This window comes from Eptatretus burgeri, chromosome 9, assembly GCF_056783735.1.
Source record: "Eptatretus burgeri isolate ZD-2024b chromosome 9, Ebu_testis_v1, whole genome shotgun sequence".
In the NCBI taxonomy this organism is placed as follows: domain Eukaryota; kingdom Metazoa; phylum Chordata; class Myxini; order Myxiniformes; family Myxinidae; genus Eptatretus; species Eptatretus burgeri.
This window is the reverse complement of record NC_140969.1, coordinates 16,340,589-16,360,000: the sequence shown is the minus strand read 5'-3', so window position 1 is coordinate 16,360,000 and position 19,412 is coordinate 16,340,589. Positions and strand designations below refer to the sequence as shown.

General features: G+C 44.9%; 1 long non-coding RNA gene across 1 annotated transcript; it reads right to left on the bottom strand.

Moving 5' to 3' along the window:
* Window positions 1-9,263: 9,263 nt before the first annotated feature.
* LOC147019622 (uncharacterized) lies at window positions 9,264-19,035 on the bottom strand. The gene is made up of 3 exons (XR_015062032.1): window positions 18,788-19,035; window positions 16,771-16,893; window positions 9,264-9,916 (listed from the first exon to the last, which is right to left on the bottom strand). It is a non-coding gene; the product is annotated as an uncharacterized LOC147019622 (long non-coding RNA).
* Window positions 19,036-19,412: the final 377 nt, after the last annotated feature.

Genomic DNA, 19,412 nt, shown 5'->3' with positions numbered 1-19,412 from the left:
AGGCTCGAGTGCGAGGAGGCTCTTGGTTTGTTCAAGCGATTGACAAAAGGCGTGGACGTGAAGGTCGACGAGAACGTCGTTCCCTTTCCTGTTCTGTTGTCCTGGAAGGGGAATTGTGGAGAGTTGTGGTGATCGTCCCTGGTCGGAGGTTCTGTTCGTTCGTCCGAACTGTCGAGCGGACCACACGAGCGACGCGCGGCATGAGCTCGCGGACCACGCCGGAGGGACTCGGAGTTTCGGTCGCCAACGACTCGACGTGCTCAGGGAAGTCGTGACTTCCATTTCTTTTGGGTTTTGTGTAAATGTGTGTGTGTGGCGCCAGTCTCGAAAACTAGAACTGTTTAAGTGTTGCCGTGTAAATCATATTCGGTTGTTGATCTGCTTTGTGTCCTTGCTTTTATATGTGCATCACTGTATGGCTGTGAATCCGTGCTTGTCTGTGTGTGTTATAAAGTGCTTGCTTGTTGAACTGTTTTCCCGTTTCGCTTCGTCTTTTCCCTTGTTTGAAAGCTCCATCTTGCATCACGTAAGGGATTGATTGTGGATTTAAAACACCCGGTAATTAATTGGAACCGTCAAGGTTGACGATAACTCCGCTCGGTTATCCCTGTGGTACGGAACGAACCGCTTAAGCGGTTCGTGTCCGGAGTCGGCCTGTGGCGTTGTCCCATCCCTTGGCAGATTACCCGCGCGGGTACATAGGTATATCGACATTCGGCGATTCACCCAATTTCACGCGGGTAGACCGCAGACTGGTGGTGGTCGGGTTAAACCCCCACCCGTGACTGGTTTCTGGCGGTAGTCCCAGGAGGGTCACGACTGAATTGTCCGTCCGGTGGGCGACACGGTCGCGATTCGAGTTACGTGGCCGATTGCACGCCGAACCGGCCAGAATTCGCAACATTGGTGTGAGCGAGTTGGAAACAAACTCTCCCGTCTCCAACTAAATTTACGGAACCGGATCAAGGGTGAGTGGAGCGACCCTCCGTGTTCCATTAAATTACGAGCAATTTAAATTTAATCTCTTACGAGAAATAAGATGGCGTTTCAAAGCAAGCGGGTGCGGGGGGTAGAAATGTATATGTGTAGTAATGTAGGATCCATGGCCCAGGACGGTACTTGTAATTACAATCCGTGGGGAAGAGATAAGAACAGGCAATCAGGAAAGAGAAAGCCTACAACGGAAGATAAAAAGAGAAGGACATCTGGAGGAAAGGACGGAGGAATTGCTGGAAAAGTCAGAACAGTTCGAAGAACTGCAGGGAGAATTGAGGGAGGAAGGAGAAAGGAAAACAAAGCTCGAAAAGGAAAAACGCAAACAAGATGGGGAATTGAGACAGCTGAAGGAAGAGGTAAGAAAAGGCATTCGGAAAAGAGAGCCGAGAAGGGACGATAGAAATAAAAGAGAAACGCCTGGAAGGCCGAGAGAGATGCGGTAATAAAATGGACGAATTGAGGAAGGAAGCATGCAAAAGAGGTGCGGAGATGAGCAAGAGAATGAATGAAATGAGGAACAAGAAAGACAGTGAGTTCCAGAAACACCAAAACGAAGAGAGAGAATTACAAAACGAGTTGAGAATGGTGAGAGAAGAAAGAACGACGGCAGAGAATGAAACGTTAAGGAACCACACTGTAGAGATCGGCCAATGGAAGGAAACCACGAGATTGCAGAATGAGATGCAAGAAAGAGTAATGAAGGAAGAACGAATGAGACGGGAGAAGGAAATTAGGAAATTGAAGGAAATAACGAGATTTCAGAATGAGGAACAAGAAAGACAGTGGAATAAAAAACTGAAAGAATATGAATTTGAAACTGAACGACAAAAGGAAAAAAAATAGGTTGGAATACGAGGAGAAAGTGAAGGAGCAAGGAATGAAGCAGGAAGGAGAAATCAGGCGATTGAAGGAGACAACGAGATTGGAGAAGGAAGAACGAGAGGAACTGTTGAATATAAAACGAAAAGAACATGAATTTGAGGTTAACCAAATGAAGGAAACTATGAGGTTTAGGAATGAGGGACAGGGAATGAAAGAAATTAAAAAAAAAGACAAGAACAATTAAAAAATAAAGCAAGGTTGAAAGACGCAGAAATAATGGAAGAACAACGAACGAAACAGAAAAAGTAAATAGCCAATTGAAAGAAACGATGAGATTGGAAAATGAAGAGCAGGAGAAACTGTGGGGCAGGAAATAAGAACAATGTGAGTTGGAAATTGAACAACTAAAACAGAGAGCGAGATTTGAGTCAACTGAGATTGAAAAACTCCGGAGGGAGAACGAAGAACGCAGGAAGTTCCGAGAGGAGGAACGACTCAGAAGGAGCCAGGAAGTGGAATAACGCAATAAGGTGGGACGTGTGACAGCACCACAAGGAGCAATGTCCGTGGTGCAGGACTTCATCGACACCACTCGTCGGATGAAGGAACGATTGGGACCAACCCTCATAAAGGAGACACAAATAAAAATGGAGAAGAGGGAAGTAACAGGGACAACAAAGGAAATAGAAGGATTGCCAGAGACACGGGAGATAGAGGGTGAATTAGACGGGGTTAAAAACGAGCACACACACACGGAGTTCGTGGAGGATAATGGGGGCGAGCTGGCAGAACGTGTGGGGACCCGGTGCGAGCAGCTGGATGGCCTCCTTCGGGAACGGAGGGAGACGCTGTTCTCTCTTGAAGCAGATCTCGACCAGGTGGGTCCGGTCGTGCCACGCGGAGTCGAGGGGGCGAGTGCTGTAGACGGGTGCACGTGCAGCTTGGGGGGTATGGAGGCCCCGGGAGCCCTGGAGGTGACCCGATTCCCCCGTGCGATTGTCCCGGTGTGTGTGGTGAAAGGTGTGAGCGCGCCCCCGTGTGTGAGTGGTGTGGTCACGAGTGTGCGGGAGTGCGTGCTTCCCAGCACGCCGTGTGTGGATGAGGCACCGCTTGTGAGTGTCACCACGTGGGCGAGTGAGTGGCCGAGTGTGAGAGGAACAGCGTGTGTAAGGGAGATGACGGTCGGCATGCAGGAGCACGCAGCCGCGTCTCCTGGTGTGAGTGAAATGGAGTGGTGTGTGAGCGTCGTGACACGCAGGTGCGCGTGGATCGAATGGAGACGACGAGGGAGACAGAGGGATGAGGGCCGAGTAGCGGCCGTAGCTGTTTTGAGGACCGCGCCGGGTTTGCACGTGGCGAGCGCGAGGTTCGGGTCGTTCAACGCACGAGGCCGCCACGTGCGCGCTTGCAGGAGTGAAACCCGGTCCGGAAACGAGCGAGGTGAATTTTGCCGATCCCGCGACAGACAAAAGCCAGGCTGGGATAGACGGATTTGGACCGGACGGGTTCTCCACGCGAGCTTGTGTTAAGCTCCAACGGGCAGAGCACATGTGTTCGCGTGGGGAAACGCGAGGCTTGTTTTTTTTTAATGCGCAGAGTGGTGTCATGGCTGCGTGTAGGGTTGGAATCCGGCAGGAGGGTGAATCCCTGCCGGATGGTACCGTCCAAGAGGGACGAGGGACGCGAACAGCTGCCATGACGTCACGCCAAAGGTGCGCGGCTGTGAATTTCCGCGCAGGTTGCGAGTTGCCACGCTGGTGCTGCGCAATTTAAAAAAAAAGAAAAAAAAAGAAAAAAAAAGCAAGCCTCGCTTCGGGTGAACAGGATTCCCAGGCAAAGGGTGGAAGACCCCCTTGCCCGGGCACAGGATGACACTAGTTAGGGGAAAGGGTTAGCATAGTGAGACCGGTCTCATGGGGCAGGGGTAAGTCCTCATGGGGCCCGTGGAATGGATTAGGTTGAGGGATTTTAGGTGAGATTTAGGTTGGAAATAAGATTTGAGGACAGAGACAGACTTTGAATTGTAGACGGGATGTAGCTTAGCTACGTAGCGGTAAACGGAACGAGCTGTAGTGTAAGGGACGACGTGGGAGCACGAGTTAGGGGATTTAGTGAGCAGGATGGCAGGGTTCGGCGATGTCAGGTCAGGTCAGGTATGGCAGCATCTGCCAGAACAGCGCGTCGCTGCGTCCACTTTCCGCCGGTACTCCAGGGGCCTCCGTCTGGCCATCCCCCAGGCAGATGCCTGGCCCATCCCCATCTCCTTGAGATGATGGTCAACCTGCTGCAACCACGAGGCATGTGGTCGGCCCACTGGCCTCCTCCACTCACGAGACTCCCCCGCTGAGAGAATCTGGTGAGCAGGATCAACGTCAGGATAACGAGCCACATGTCCATACAGCTGCAACTGACGCTCACGGACTATGCAGGTAACAAATCTCATCCGAGTCTCTCTCAGCAACCGCTCGTTGGACACAAAATCCAACCAGCGATAGCCAAGGATTCTCCGAAGAGACCTGGTACCAAAGGAATTAAGTCTCCGTCTCAGATCATTGGTCAGAGTCCAAGTCTCGCATCCATAGAGCAAGACTGGAAGTACCAAGGACCTGAAGACTCGGACTTTCGTCCTCCCGCACAGGTACCGGCAGCGCCACACCACATGATCCAGTGAATCCATGACTCCCCAGGCCCGACCCAGACGTCTATTGACCTCTGACTCACAGCCAGCAGAGACATGAATATCACTGCCAAGGTAAGTGAATCTCTCCACAACCTCAACATGCTCACCACAAACAGACACAGACAGGACAGCAGCATCCAAGATGTCACCGAAAGCCTGGATCTTAGTTTTGAGATGTGTGAGAGTTGAAAAGAGTGGAAAATGTACTTGGTGAGTGAGTGAGGCCAGCGGGTCTGTGTGTATGGAGCGAATGGGGAATGCATGGTGCAATGAGTGATTGGGGGGAGGAGTGACTCCCGCCCAAGTGACCCCGGGGTCAGTGTAGAGTGAGTTTGCTGGGTTAGTCAAATTGACAAAAGGTCGTTTTGTTGTTGGTGGGAAAGTAGGCTCGATACCCATTTGGAGGGGTGCAGGAGCCCTGTTGAGCGTGGCTGCGAAAGGTGAGTATCGCTGAGTTGGTACCCTGGGCACCGGGCCCAGGGTAGATTAGGAAGTGTACCCCTCCGCACCACCCATCCCTTCGCTCTCGTAGTGGGCCGCTGGACCCACTTTGGGTTAAGATCGCTGAAGTCTGGGGAGGCCATCCTGAGGCTTGAGTTGGGCCTCGACGCAGGACGCTAGCCCCCCCTCATTCCCATCTGGGAAGGGGACGTAGGGGTTGGGAGTAGGCTAGGTGACAAGATAGGTTTGCCAAACAAGGACAGTAAAGGGGGTTTGGGGGCAATTTATAGTGGGAGGGAAAGAAATGAAAATAAAAACAAAAAAAAGTTGGGGCTAAATTGTTTTTTTTACAAAGTAAGGGGGTGGGTATGGACAGAGAAAGGCAAAGGCGATAGGTTGGGAGGGAGATAGTCAGGTAGGTCCGAGCCCGCCTTCTGAGTGGCCAGCACCACCGCACTCCCTCCACCAACCTCCACTGAAGGGCAAAGGCTGGCCCACTTCATCGGCTGGCTGTTTGCTGCAAGGCCTGTGCCGGCCGGATCGTCTGCTGGCTGTTACTGCAAGGCCTGTGCCGGTCATTTCACTGCCGGCTGTTTTTGCTACAGTGGCCTTGTCATGCCTTGCCTGCCTGCCTTTACCTTTGCCATCCATGCCTACTGCCCACGTTCACCAGCCCCCGTTCTGTTTTGATTTGCCCCCCCCCCACCTTGTTCATTGCCATGTGCGCCAGGATCGTCGCGCAGTTCGCGAGGACTGCCCTGTTGGCAGCTACAACACGGGCCTGCAGTGGCGGCCCGTGCACCGGTTTTCTTTTGACGTTTGTTTTGCTCCCTGCAGAGACGATTGATCCTGGGCCATGGTTTAGTGTAAATTATAAGGTTAAGTTGTATTGTACAAATGAGTGCGCTCCCGGCATGTATGTGTTAGCGCCGGCAATTTTATTTAAGTCGTCCGTATGAGTGTGTTTGTTAGTTAGTTACTCAGCCCTCAGGTTATTTATTTTGGGGACACGAATACACTAAATGTCGCACGCAGGGACCCGAAGGTAAAACGTATTAGTGGATAACTACACATGATGGTACACGAGAATTTGACGACTCTGGATGAGTCTGTAAAAAGGGGAGGGGTAGTGTTACGGTTGTGGAAATTCGCATTACACCATAAAGGGTCCCCAGGTGAGATATATCGGTAAGTTCATCTGTAGTTAGCCCAAACCCATTACATAGAGGGAATATATGTGATCCATTTGGGCTGTGACGCTTCAGTTAGCCGTTTTTCTTTGGCTATTGTTAATTTGGTGCAAGAACAACAACGAACATCGCCACAACCAACATCTCACGATCACGCCATTCACTACACGACGCCACCTTCCACAACTACGCTACCACATCTTCGCCACTTGCCATTCAACGAGCACCGTGTGGGCGCGTGCAAGAACAAAAACCAACAATGCCTGTGGGGTTTTCCCGCCTAATTTCCCCGCCTGATGCTTCTGCCTGAATCCCCCCTACCTCACTTGGTGTGAAGGGGAGGGTGCGGCAGCTCGCTCCCGATTGTTGGATGCACGGCGTGAGGCGGTCGGAGTGGGGGCACGCCCCCCTTCGAGAGCTTTCTGGAAACGCCTCGAAGGGAGGTGGAGACAGAAATGGGGCGGGGCAACGGGGCGGAGCCTGCCCATACAAAAGGCGTGGGCGTGGAGAGGCTCGAGTGCGAGGAGGCTCTTGGTTCGTTCAAGCGATAGACAAAAGGCGTGGACGTGAAAGTCGACGAGAACGTCGTTGCCTTTCCTGTTCCCTTGTCCCTGAAGGGGAATTGTGGAGAGTTGGGGTGATCGTCCCTGGTCGGAGGTTCTGTTCGTTCGTCTGAGCTGTCGAGCGGACCACACGAGCGACGTGTGGCACGAGCTCGCGGACCACGGCGGAGGGACTCGGAGTTACGGTCGCCAAGGACTCGACGCGCTCAGGGAAGTCGTGACTTCCATTTCTTTTGGGTTTTGTGTAAATGTGTGTGTGTGGCGCCAGTCTCGAAAAGTAGAACTGTTTAAGTGTTGCCGTGTAAGTCATATTCAGTTGTAGATCTGCATTGTGTCATTGCTTTTATATGTGCATCACTGTATGGCTGTGAATCCGTGCTTGTCTGTGTGTATGTTATAAAGTGCTTGCTTGTTGAACTGTTTTCCCGTTTCGCTTCGTCTTTTCCCTTGTTTGAAAGCTCCATCTTGCATCACGTAAGGGATTGATAGTGGGTTTAAAACACCCGGTAATTAATCGGAACCGCCAAGGCCGACGATAACTCCGCTCGGTTATCCCTGTGATACGGAACGAACCGCTTAAGCGATTCGTGTCCAGAGTCGGCCTGTGGCGTGGTCCCATCCCTCGGCAGATTACCCGCGCGGGTGCTTAGGTATATCGACATTCGGCGATTCACCCTATTTCGCGCGTGTAGACTGCGGACTGGGTGGTGGTGGGATTAAATCCCCACCCGTGACTGGTTTCTGGCGGTAGTCCCAGGAGGGTCACGACTGAATTGTCCGTCCGGTGGGCGACGCGGTCGCGATTCGAGTTACGTGGCCGATCGCATGCCGGACGGGCCAGAATTCGCAACAATATGTATGTATATTTCTGTATATATATATATATATATATATATATATATATATATATATATATATATATATATATATATATATATATATATATATATATATATATATATATATATATATATATATATATATATATATATATATCTCCGTTATTATCTTGTCAAACTTTGATTTAAGTGGTAATACGTTTTGAATCCATGCACGTATTCCTTAAATAGTTCCAAGATTGCTTTTTCATTACTTTTGTTTTCAGTGTGAGAAATGTATTAGCGATATGTACATTCTGATTGTAATGTGACTTTTCAGCTGTATGTCACAATCCTTATGTTGAGCTTGTAAGTCGTAAAAGTCAGAAATAACAACAACAACAAAAAAAACATGTCAGTCAATTTTCTCCCTCCCCACTGGAAATTTTACAAATCACACCCTGGCTAATTGTATTATATTTTCTTTTCGCACAACAGGTGCTGAAGGATATCGAATATTCATGGGAGGTTTGGAAAGGTCAAAGTTGAAACAACTGCCTGTGCATTCTTTCTCAAATCTCACTATCCTCAGCACCCTGTAACTTAATATTCATTCAAAAGAGAGAAGGAATTTCATACCTGGTGAAATTGCAAAAGCTTCCAGAGTAAAATTGAAAAAGAAAAGCATCAAAAATCCTCTCAATTTTCTACGTGCTCATTAAACACTCCAAAAAGCATTCGAGTGACTCTCACTCAAGACATGTGATCAGGTCCATTGTTGACATGACCTTTGCTAAACGACAAAGGCTTCTCTTAATTACGCTCAACGGGACTTCTTTCGCAATGAGTTTATATCATTTCACATTCACTTTTGTTCTTGCAATGGCTTCTTTGCTGTGACCTGTAATATCATACAAGCACCCTCTGGTTGATGGAGGGTGATAGATGAAAGAAGCTATAATTTGCATGTATAATGTATTTTGTGTGACGATATTGGAATTACATTTAACAAGTGAGGTGTGGTGACCTCTATCTTTAGAGCCTTCTGTTCCTGCAAGCAAATGTAGAGTTGGCTGGACTAACAGTTGGCCTTGCAAAAGTAATTTGTTTAAGCCTGTTGTTCAATAAATGAGGTGACTGCCATGATCACCCATCTGCTCATGCTCATGCAGACAGCTTTTCATTTGCTAGTGGGTACTGTGATGTGACAGTTATAGACCTAGAATGGCCTTATGGAAGCCTTTGTAGGTCAGCTTTATGCGGAATGCACAAAGTGGGATTTTGCAATATGTAGCTATTGGCTATGGTACTGGCCCAAAAAAGATACCATGATATCTACAATGGAAATGGGACAGCCAGCTTAAAGTTCTTTGTGAACGACAGCATGCTTCACAATCCAATATGCTTCAATTGGCAATTATGCTCTAGATGAAACTAGCACCAGAGTGTTTAAAACCCTGAAATGTCCATCTGTGCTTTCAAACGGTTTACACCTTATTTGAGGTGCAATGGTCTCGCGGAACTCTCGTCATGAGTTTTTTTTGATATGGAACCATCACTTTCTTGTGTCGATATATCAGCAATGAAAAGCATGTGTTATTTCACAGCCGATCATTGGTCCATAACGGTAAGATCTGACTGTCTCCATAAAAATTACTATGAAATTCGATTAATTGCATTTGCTCCAATAATGGAGCATTTATTCATGCAAGGATATAAAAAGACAAAACATTGAACAGTTGCAGTACATTTTGAGTCCAACTTCCATTTCAGTTCACCAAGATAGTAAAGAATGACTCATCTCTTACAGAAGCAAGATTTGAGTTTTGTTACATTATGATGGTGACAGTTGGTGTCATCGGCCCAATGGTTTCGTTCTCTATGAGAATGTGTGTGTAATATTCCGTGCCATACCAGAGTAAAATGAACATCCCTGATTGTAAACAAACTATATTTTAACAATCTGTGATATGAACACAATCAAATGGGCCACACAATTTAGTATCTGGGAACATGAATTTGTGAGCTGGTAGGATGGCTTAGAAGTATGCAAACTCATCTCTCAGTGGTCTAGCCTGGGTTTGAATCCCGACCCAGCTATGAACTGTCATGCCAGTGTTTCACAGGAAGGGTGATTCATCAATGTGAGAGATCCTGTATCTGTTGCAAAGTGTGGGTGAGCTATCAACAGCACCCTGAACAAATTCAAAATTCCTGTTCTCAACTACTGCTGGGAAGGCAATGGCAAACCACCCAGCATAACCCTTGCCAAGAAACGCTCTGTAACAGAGTATTGCACATTAAAATCAGAACATTCCATTTATACTGGCCTGGCATTTTCAAGTTTAGAGCACAGTTACTCCAGGAAGATTTCACCACATGTGACACGTCCAGAACCACCTCTGCCTGGAAGAGACAGAAATGATATATTAGCTGCAGGTTCTCACCTGCACACCAAAGTCTTGTACATGCACATTTGGGAACATATGGATCGGGAGCTGCAGAAACACCCACCGATGCCAATACCAAAGAGGTGCAACAAAATCACTCCACATTTGGCAAAAATCTGGATTTGGCTGTCATACAAATTCTCATTGGTTTAATGCTTTCACGGGTTCAAGCACTGCATGACACCAAAGGACATGCTCCCTCATAGTAATTTGTGTCGTGCATTTGATTGCATTAAGGTTGTTAAAATAAAGATTATTTGTAGTGGAGTTTAGTTTATAAAAGGTGTTCCTTTTATTTCCTGTGTGTGTGTGTGTGTGTGTGTGTGTGTGTGTGTGTGTGTGTGTGTGTGTGTGTGTGTGTGTGTGTGTGTGTGTGTGTGTGTGTGTGTGTGTGTGTGTGTGTGTGTGTGTGTGTGTGTGTGTGTGTGCGCGCGCGCGCGCGCATTATGTGTGTATCAGTGTCATTGATTATTATCTCCATATGCAGGTTTCAGAAGGTGAAATGGAGTCCTCCCGGGTCGTGACGTATACACCTCCATTTTGGTAAGGGGTCACGATTCATGGTCCAAGCTGTGAAGTTTTCTGTTCTCAAAGTTTTGTGTCGTGGGCTCTCTTCAGGGTCGTCAGTGAGCCCTGGACATCTTGCAACTATAGTTCGTTTGTAATAATATTCCCAGGGGTGATTTTTCAGATCTCTGTAAGATTCTTATTCATTATTATTTTTGCTCCAATAATCACTGGTACAAGTTCAGCGTTCAACTTCCAGGGTCTTTTCACTTCATTTTTGAGATCATGGTATTTGGTCATTTTCTTGATTTCTGCATTGTTTAGGCCAAATCGCTGGTACTAAACACCTTAATTAGTAATGCCTTATTTTCTTTTTTGTAACTTGATATTACATCTCGTTGCAATGTTTTGTTTTATATGTTCACGCTCGATGGGATCATTATGTGAGCGTGACTTTCTTGTTTTCAGTGATTGCTTTTCCATGAGTTTTCTAGAACTGGGAATTTGAATTTTTTGCAAATGTTCCTGTGGATTACTCCACATACCTTGTTGTGCCTTTGTGTGTACAGCTGCTCTGCCATGAGTTTTTTTGACATCCCGATAGAAGGTGAGTCGTACTTTCTGTTTCTACCTTGCAGAACCGACACCTGTCTGATTGACTCAGTCCCGCCATTTTCTTAAAGCCATTCATGTGGTGTCCTTTGTCTTGGGCATTTATAATGATTCATTCTCAATCCTAAGTGAGCTGACCTCTTCTTAGTCATTCCAAAGAGCCTTCTTTGTCTACTCCCAATCTGTCAAACTCTTTTTTAAAATTCTTTCTTGTTTTTTATCGTTTCCCCAGTTGTCCGTATATATGTTTGTATTTTGTTTTATATTTTTCTTTTATGTTTTTGGAAATTTCTTTTTTTTATTTTCTGTGAATTTTAATATATGCAGACAACTGATGAAGGGGAAAAAAATTAGGATTTGCGAAAAAAAAACACAAAAATCTCATACATGTCATTATATTGATGATATTTGTGTGGTTAAGTATAATTTTTTTGATAGGCGGATTCACAATATTTATCCCGATAGCCTGATTGTAAACAGGAGTGGTAATGATTGTACAGTTCCTGTATATCTGGATGTGTTGGTTAGAGTTGGACAGAATGGTTTTAGGTCAAGTGTATATCATAAAGTTGATGATTCCAATTTCCCTGTAGTCTTGTACATATTTCTTCGTCGCAATATATCAATAAAACCAGAGTTGGTGTCAAAGCCACCCAATGCTCGCCTGTTTATACATTTATCGTTTTCCTTTTTAAAAGACTAGTCTAATAATGTTTTTTAGAAAGCATTGCAGTGAAGTCTGATCCAAATAATTTTAAAGTAATATAATGTATTTGTATATTGTAATCAGTAAAAAAAATAGTGTGGTAGATAAAAACATTAGAAAGGAAAAAACTTTAACATTGATGTGCTCCAAAAAGTTAAGTTCAAAACAGGTCAAAAATTTCTAAAATTTGAAATTATTTTTTAATTTCAACTTCACGACATCAATAATATACCCCAAAGGAACCTCCATGCCAAATATCAGCATCCTAGTACACATATTAAATGAATGGCAAGCTTCTAAATAACTTGCACCAAAAACTTTAACATTTTCACGCTCATGCTGACGCTCACACTGAGGCTGACGCTCACGCCGGTGGTATCGCTATCGCTCTCTGTTCTTCGAACAGGCGAGCTAAAAATGGGTTACAATGTCTTTTCATCTCAGTTACTGAGATTTGCAAGAATTTGTTCAATAAAGGATGATTTTGTGGAACGTGCTGAGAAGGTTTTTTCCATCATGTTAAATAGAGGATTATTTTTTTTCCAAATTTGGCTGTTTGTTTGATGATGTCTTCTGAAAATATCTTTTGACTCCATCGTCACCTTTTATTAAAGTTTGGTTGGTTTTCTTGTGAACAAGTTCCTATTGCATTGCATTTGATATAATAATAATTAATTAATTGTTTTAGTGAGGTAAATTTTTCAATTTTATTGATTAAACGTATATATTGTGATGGTTCTAGGAACCGTATGCATACAAACTTTCTTCAGTTGTCCCGAAGTCAGTTATTCCATTAAGTATATGTGTAGATAGATTCCTACCTTGTGTGTAGTGGGAAGACACTGGGGTGCATTGCGATGGTTTTTAGTTGGGTTTATAAATCATGTTTCCCCTTTTATTTTGAACCACAGTACCTTCCTCTCGCTCTCCGAGGCAAAATCTTTGTGCAGTGCCTTTTAGGCGAATCCATACACGCGTGGAGTGGGCGGGCTTCCCAGTATGGCCGAAACCCCGCCCAGAAAGGGTGGATCCATGGAAGCCCCGTCCAATCAGGGCTGACAGTGACGTCAGCTTCACCAAGGCCCCTCCCCGCTGAGAGAGATCTATAAATTACGAAGCAACCCTGAGAGCGAAGAGCGTTGGAGTGAGACAGTTCATCCGCTGGTAGCGAAAGAAAGGAGGAAGGCCGTAGAGTGGTTGCGCTCTTTGGGGGCCATTCGTTTTGAGTGTGAGAGAGCTGGGAAGACCTCGACCTGACCTTGACAGGGTCTCTCGTTGGGTCCTATCTGCAGCCCTGATCCCTGCCTTGGACTCCGCTCTACTTGACCCGGGCTCCTTCGCAGACACGGTCTCCATGCGTGCGGCCATGGACCGAGCTGCACGACCATTGACTGGTGCCACACCATGGAGCATCCCTTCCCTCCAACGTTCAGGTACCCAAAAGAACTGCGACCTCAGCTCACCTCCCTCTCTGGCTGCGGGGGTCCTTTGCCATACATATGGGTTTATTTTCGTCTGAGTGTGCGTCTGAGTGTGTGGCGCAGTCTTTGAGTAGAATTGCATAAGTGTTTTTATTTGATCATTGTAAATCTTGCCTGTTTTATTCTTGTGTAAGTCTGCTCTGTGTCCTTCTTTTGTAAGTTGATTGTAAATAAATTATTGTAGAAATGTTCCCAGTTCGTTTTTGTCTTTTCCATCATTGGTCCAGCATGGTTCGGATCTGAGTTTAGCCGGGTCTTTATCCCCGATAATCTGTTCATTCTCGCCGGTACATCCTTGGCAGTTCCGTTTGGCTGCATCCGATCCGGAGTGGGTAGTTGGTACTCTACCGTAGTTTGTAGAGTGATCCGGTTTGGGCAAGGCGTACCGAGGGCATGGTTCCCCGGTAGTCGTAACCACGTGGTCAATTAGGTAAATTGATTCTAGACAAAAAGACCCTATGCCACGCGGTTGCGGTATTGGCGTCCACAGTCGGTTAAGTGACCCGCCGCGTCACGGAAATATCCGTGAGTGACAGCCTACAATTCCGGGAGTCTGGTGGGAGACGACGTAACTTCCCCCACCTTGTGGTCGTTCTCGCCACCGGACCCCGGCCCGCAACAATATATTTATGGATGGTATTAAATAATGAAGGTATTTAGATGAATATACAGTAAATAAATATTGTTTATAAAATACATTATAAATAAGCATGAAAATAATTACTTGGTGGTTGCTGGAATGCGGAGTGCAGCATGTTAAAATCGGTTGTTAATGACAATTTGAATATTTGAATGAGAGTTTGAGTCTCTGGTTTGATGGAGGTGTTGTGTCATGGACATGTCCACAAGGTGAAGTGTTTATCGCTTCATATATTATCATATAAAGTGGTGTATGATTAAAGTTATTCATATGTAGTAACACTTTAAATAAAAGTAATAATTAAGTAAGCTTGAATAAGGATATTGCATTGCTGTGTTGACTGACAGTCTGGACACAACTTTAAGGCTGTGGGTCCATTGATGTTGAGTAATCTACTGATGTGGACTGGTGAACAGGATTGTGGATCCACCGTTTGGAGAGGTTCTGGGCTGAAAGGATGAAAACCTCGATGAAAACGGTGCCCAGCTGATCCGGGCAGTTGGGAAATCAGTCAATTGCTTACAAGTTGGGGTTATAACTTCAAATAAAATAGCTTTTGTAAGCTGAAGTCTGCTTGAGGCTCCGCCCACACTGGTCGCCAATAACAGGACAGGGCTGCCTTCCTGAAAGTTGGTGACAGCTCCTGATGGTTGGGGACAGCTCCTGACCGTTGTTGGCAGCTCCTGATGGTTGGTGACAGCAGCAACAGCCGTTGGTGACAGTTGAACCATTCCTGCTTGTTCTGCTCGGTACCTGATTCTTGGCGTACCTGATTCTTGGTGTACCTGGCTCTTGGCATTCCTGGTTCTTGGCATACCTGATTCTTGGTGTATCTGATTCTTAGCATACCTTATTCTTGACATACCTGGCTCTTGGCGTACATGATTATTGGCGTACCTGGCTTTGGTGTTCCTGGCTCTTGGCGTACCTAGTTCTTGGCATACCTGATTCTTGGTGTACCTGATTCTTGACATACCTGGCTCTTGGCGTATATGATTCTTGGCATACCTGGCTCTTGGTGTACCTGATTCATGACATACCTGGCTCTTGGCGTTCCTGGTTCCTGGGGGTGATGACATGATGTCAATTGGTGTTCGAGCCTGTTTGCGGGTTGGTGCACGGTGAGGCAGTGCGCTGGCAGCAGAAACGAGCCAAGCTGTGGAGAGCTCATTTGGAGAGGTAGACCAAGGCATGCTCACACATTTTGGGTTATTTTGGTTGACACACGACTTCTGCCTTGGTTAGTCGAGACCGGATTTATTTTCCCCCTGAATTATCTGCTGGGTACCCATGTCTTGTGTTTAATTGTTAAGTAAGGCTTCGTGATAAGCATCTGCTCTTTGTCCATTTTTCTATAAATGCTTGCTGAATTCTTTGTTTGAGATTATTTTGTTGATGGAACATTTTATTGATTTAAATTCATCCATTTACACCACAAGGAAATAAAAAGTTATTCAGTTTATTTATTTTTCATTATAATAAATTCCTTGTTGATGTTCCAACCTGTCCATGCTTGTCATTTCCTTCCATTGATCCAGCATTGTCTGAACCTAGATAGACTGGGTTTAAACATTAAATTGGAATCTACTTTTGTAAATGTCTGCAGCTCTTTATGTTTCAATTTGTCAATTACCTCTTCATGTTTTTGTGAACTTGTGTCAAACATTTATATCATAAGCTGGTCAAACACTTTGAATATGTCTTTCAATCCTGGCAAATCTAACACACTCACTATCTCTCTTCAAAAGGACCGTCTGGCAAACCTCCTATCTCCTTTGTTTTTTTTTTAAGCAATTCTCTGAAGAAAGTTCAGTCATTCAAGCTCCTGGGTTTCATTATCAGCTAAGAGCTTTCGTGAGTAAACCATATTTCAACGTGGGTCTCCAAAGCCAGCCGCTGACGGGGCATCCGTCGTCATACAAAGTCCTTCCTGGGCACACCTGAATTCTTATCCACCTACAAAGCCTTCATCCGCAGCTCGATGGAGTACTGCTCTCCCCTCTGGACAGGCTCCCCTTCCTCACATCTTGCTCAGCTTCACACCATGGCAACCAAGGCTTTCAAGATCATTGGAATCTCTCATGCTGAAGCTGAGTGTATGGGCTTATCATATCCCCATCACAGACAAGCCAGTGGTCATTCTGTCTTCTTCCACCTCCTTTCTGGTCTTGCACCCTCTGCTCTTTCTGTGGTTTTCTCCTCCCCAGTTTTCTGCAGGGCTCACATGGTCCACCATCAACTATATTCTGGTAAAACTACCTCGATCCAGGATCGCTGCTCACATCCACTCATTTGTTCGTCTTTTGCCCCACCTGTGAAACAAACTTCCACCTTCTCTTAAATCACATTTTTCCCTCCAGCTCTTTAATACAGCTGTTCATCACCATGTCATATCGTCTCCAATCCAAAACCATGATCTTTTCTACCTCGTTAACCCCACCCGAATTTTCTCGTTTTTCCTCCTTGGACTCTCCTTCTCCATGCATACGTGTTTTGCGTACTGTTTTTTTTGTCTGTTACATCCTGATCCGATCAGTGTACTTTCTCTTCCATGAGATTCGACTGAATGTATACAAAATAATATACACGTTGTCTCTTAATGTCCATGTCTTTGACATTCATTAATGTCGGAAACTCCACCATGATCATTATATCGCGATAAAAAATATAATCCCTCATCTTTGGCTATCGCCTAAAAGCTATTATCTCACAGTGGACAGTCACAAGTAATGACTTTATATAAATGAAATAAATAAAAAATGAACTGGTGAAAATAACTTATTAATGTTATCACTCATGATGCCAGGAGGACGTGCCCATTTTCTCTTTGTAATTAACAAAGGTGTTTCTAGGGTAGTACTAACCTCTCCACATCACAACAAAAGACCACCCAGCAAGTGCATAACGAGAGTCCAAAATGCTCCATACTGAACAATTATGGAAAGTGTCTCGGTTCCTGTGACCTTTCCCTTCTCCAGGCATTTTACCTGAAACAAAATACAGGAATGAATTCTTGAGAATCATCTGAAAATGGGAGCCAGTGATTATTGAGCAATCTCTGTTTGTCCTATGCATATAACGTTGTATTCTTCGTTCACTAGCCTATGCATGTTTCAGGATCACAAAAGAAGTACAAAAAAAAAAAAGCAAAGGAGTGACATCATGTGCTTGCAGACGTCTCAACGGTCTGTGCCGGGATGCATATTATAATTAGGAAGCCAAGCAGTAAGTAATTATGTGCATATGAAAGTCTTCTGGCACAATGTACAGGGTTTGTCATGGAGACAGACACTTGTAGTAAAAGCAGTTTGTGCCTCGGTAATTTTTAGCACCACCTCTGCACTGTGATATGCTTACCTTGAGATGGAATGCAGGAATGCCATCTGGAATTTCATATATTGTGTTTATAATAAGCTTTTAGAGTAAATGAGATGTTTAAAATGCTGTTTGATTTGAAACGATGAATTTCTGAACTAATTTTAAGACGGGACGAATGTTCATCCAAGGTCATGTGCAAACAGGGAGGACCAATCCATCCATTGGGACCATACTCTGTGCAGAGCGTTGGTGCTGTCGAAGCGGTCTCCTTGGCTATTGGGCAGAATCGTGGACGGGTCGCCACTCTGATGAAGGATACCAGAAAGCTGGCACACTCATTTTGCCGACCTCGGAAGGATGGCAGGCAGAGTCAACCCCACCTGGTATTAATTCAACAGACGAGGGGGATTTTAACTCTAGTTTCAAGGATCCCAAGCCCACCACCCTAACCATGAAGCCAAGACCAGGCAGGGAGGACAAGTAGAAATGAACTTTTATAGTTCAACTTTTTGCATACACCTAGCACTCAGTTCCAAGTAATCTTTTCAAATTTCACAAGGACGGAAGGTTTTGCCTATTTTTAGTTCTCCAAATTGCGCAGTTTTAAAATGGAAAGCTGTTTCAAGAAAAAAAAAAGTTTTTGGTTCAGAGTGCCTTTAAATTTGCTCACTTCACAATGTAAACAATAAAATTTGTTTTTAATGTGTTTATTTGCGATACACATTTACATAGACACCCAGCTAGTGTGTGGTGGGCTTGAGGCCACCTTGAGAAGAACCATTTATAGCTCGCCTGTTCGAAGAACAGAGAGCTATAGCGATACCCCCTGCGTGAGCATGAGCATGAGCGTCAGCGTGAAAATGTTAAAGTTTTTGGTGCAAGTTATTTAGAAGCTTGCCATTTATTAATATGTGGACGAGGATGCTGATATTTAGCATGGAGGTTCCTTTGGGGTATATTATTGATGTCGTGAAGTTGAAATAAAAAAAATAATTTCAAATGTTTTAAATTTTTGACCTGTTTTGAACTTAACTTTTTTGTAGCACATCAACATTAAAGTTTTTGGTGCAAGTTATTTAGAAGCTTGCCATTCATTTAATATGTGTACAAGGATGCTGATATTTAGCATAGAGGTTCCGTTGCGGTATACTATTGGTGTAGTGAAGTTGAAATTAACAAATGATTTTAAATTTTTGTATTAGCTCACCTGTTCGAAGAACAGAGAGCTATAGTGATACCTCCGGCGTGAGCCTGCGCGTCAGTGTCGGCGTGAGCGTGGAAATGTTAAAGTTTTTGGTGCAAGTTATTTCTTTCTAATGTTTTTATCTACCACACTATTTTTTACTGATTACAATATACAAATACATATATTGCTTTAAAATTATTTGTATCAGACTTCACTGCAATGCTTTATAAAAAATATTATTAGACGTCTTTTAAAAACGATAAATGTATAAACAGGCGAGCATTGGGTGGCTTTGACACCACTCTGGTTATTGTGACATTGGAATATTTTGAAAAAATGAAAAGGTATTATAATGATTCATCGTCATCATTACATACCATGAACGATGCAGAGTTGGTGCTGCTGAAGTAGTTAGTAGGCTACAATCCTGGTCGAGTCGCCACTCAAGCTCAGGATGTCAGGACAGGAATTTGGCCATTGTGCCCACGATAGCTCACCTCCTCTTCGCAAAGGATACCTTAGGATCTATAACATCCACCAACTAATGCAGGCAGACAGGACGCCAAGGTTAACGTCCATCCAAGAGCTGGCACACATTAATAAAACACCCATCCTGTGAAACACCGGGAAGACAGATTATAGCTGTGTCAGAATTCAAACCCAGGCTAGACCACTGAGAGGTGAGTGTGAATACCTCTTGGCCATCCTGCCAGCCTCTGCCATATGGCCGTACGGACGTCGTTGGTTGGCGGGGGATAATAATTATAGGTGCATGTAAGGACTTCTTCAAACGATGTTTTCATGCGCTGCATGTTTTCATGCATGGACACACAAGGGCATGCGCCCTAAATTTAAATTAATTCATATGGTGGCTGCTCTAACAATAGCTTTGTTTGTTATCCCTCGCCAACCAACGAAGTTGGCGGGATATAGAAATGGGTTCCGTACATCCGTCCATCCGTCGCATTTCGTTTCCGGAGCTTAACTACAAATCACCTCAAG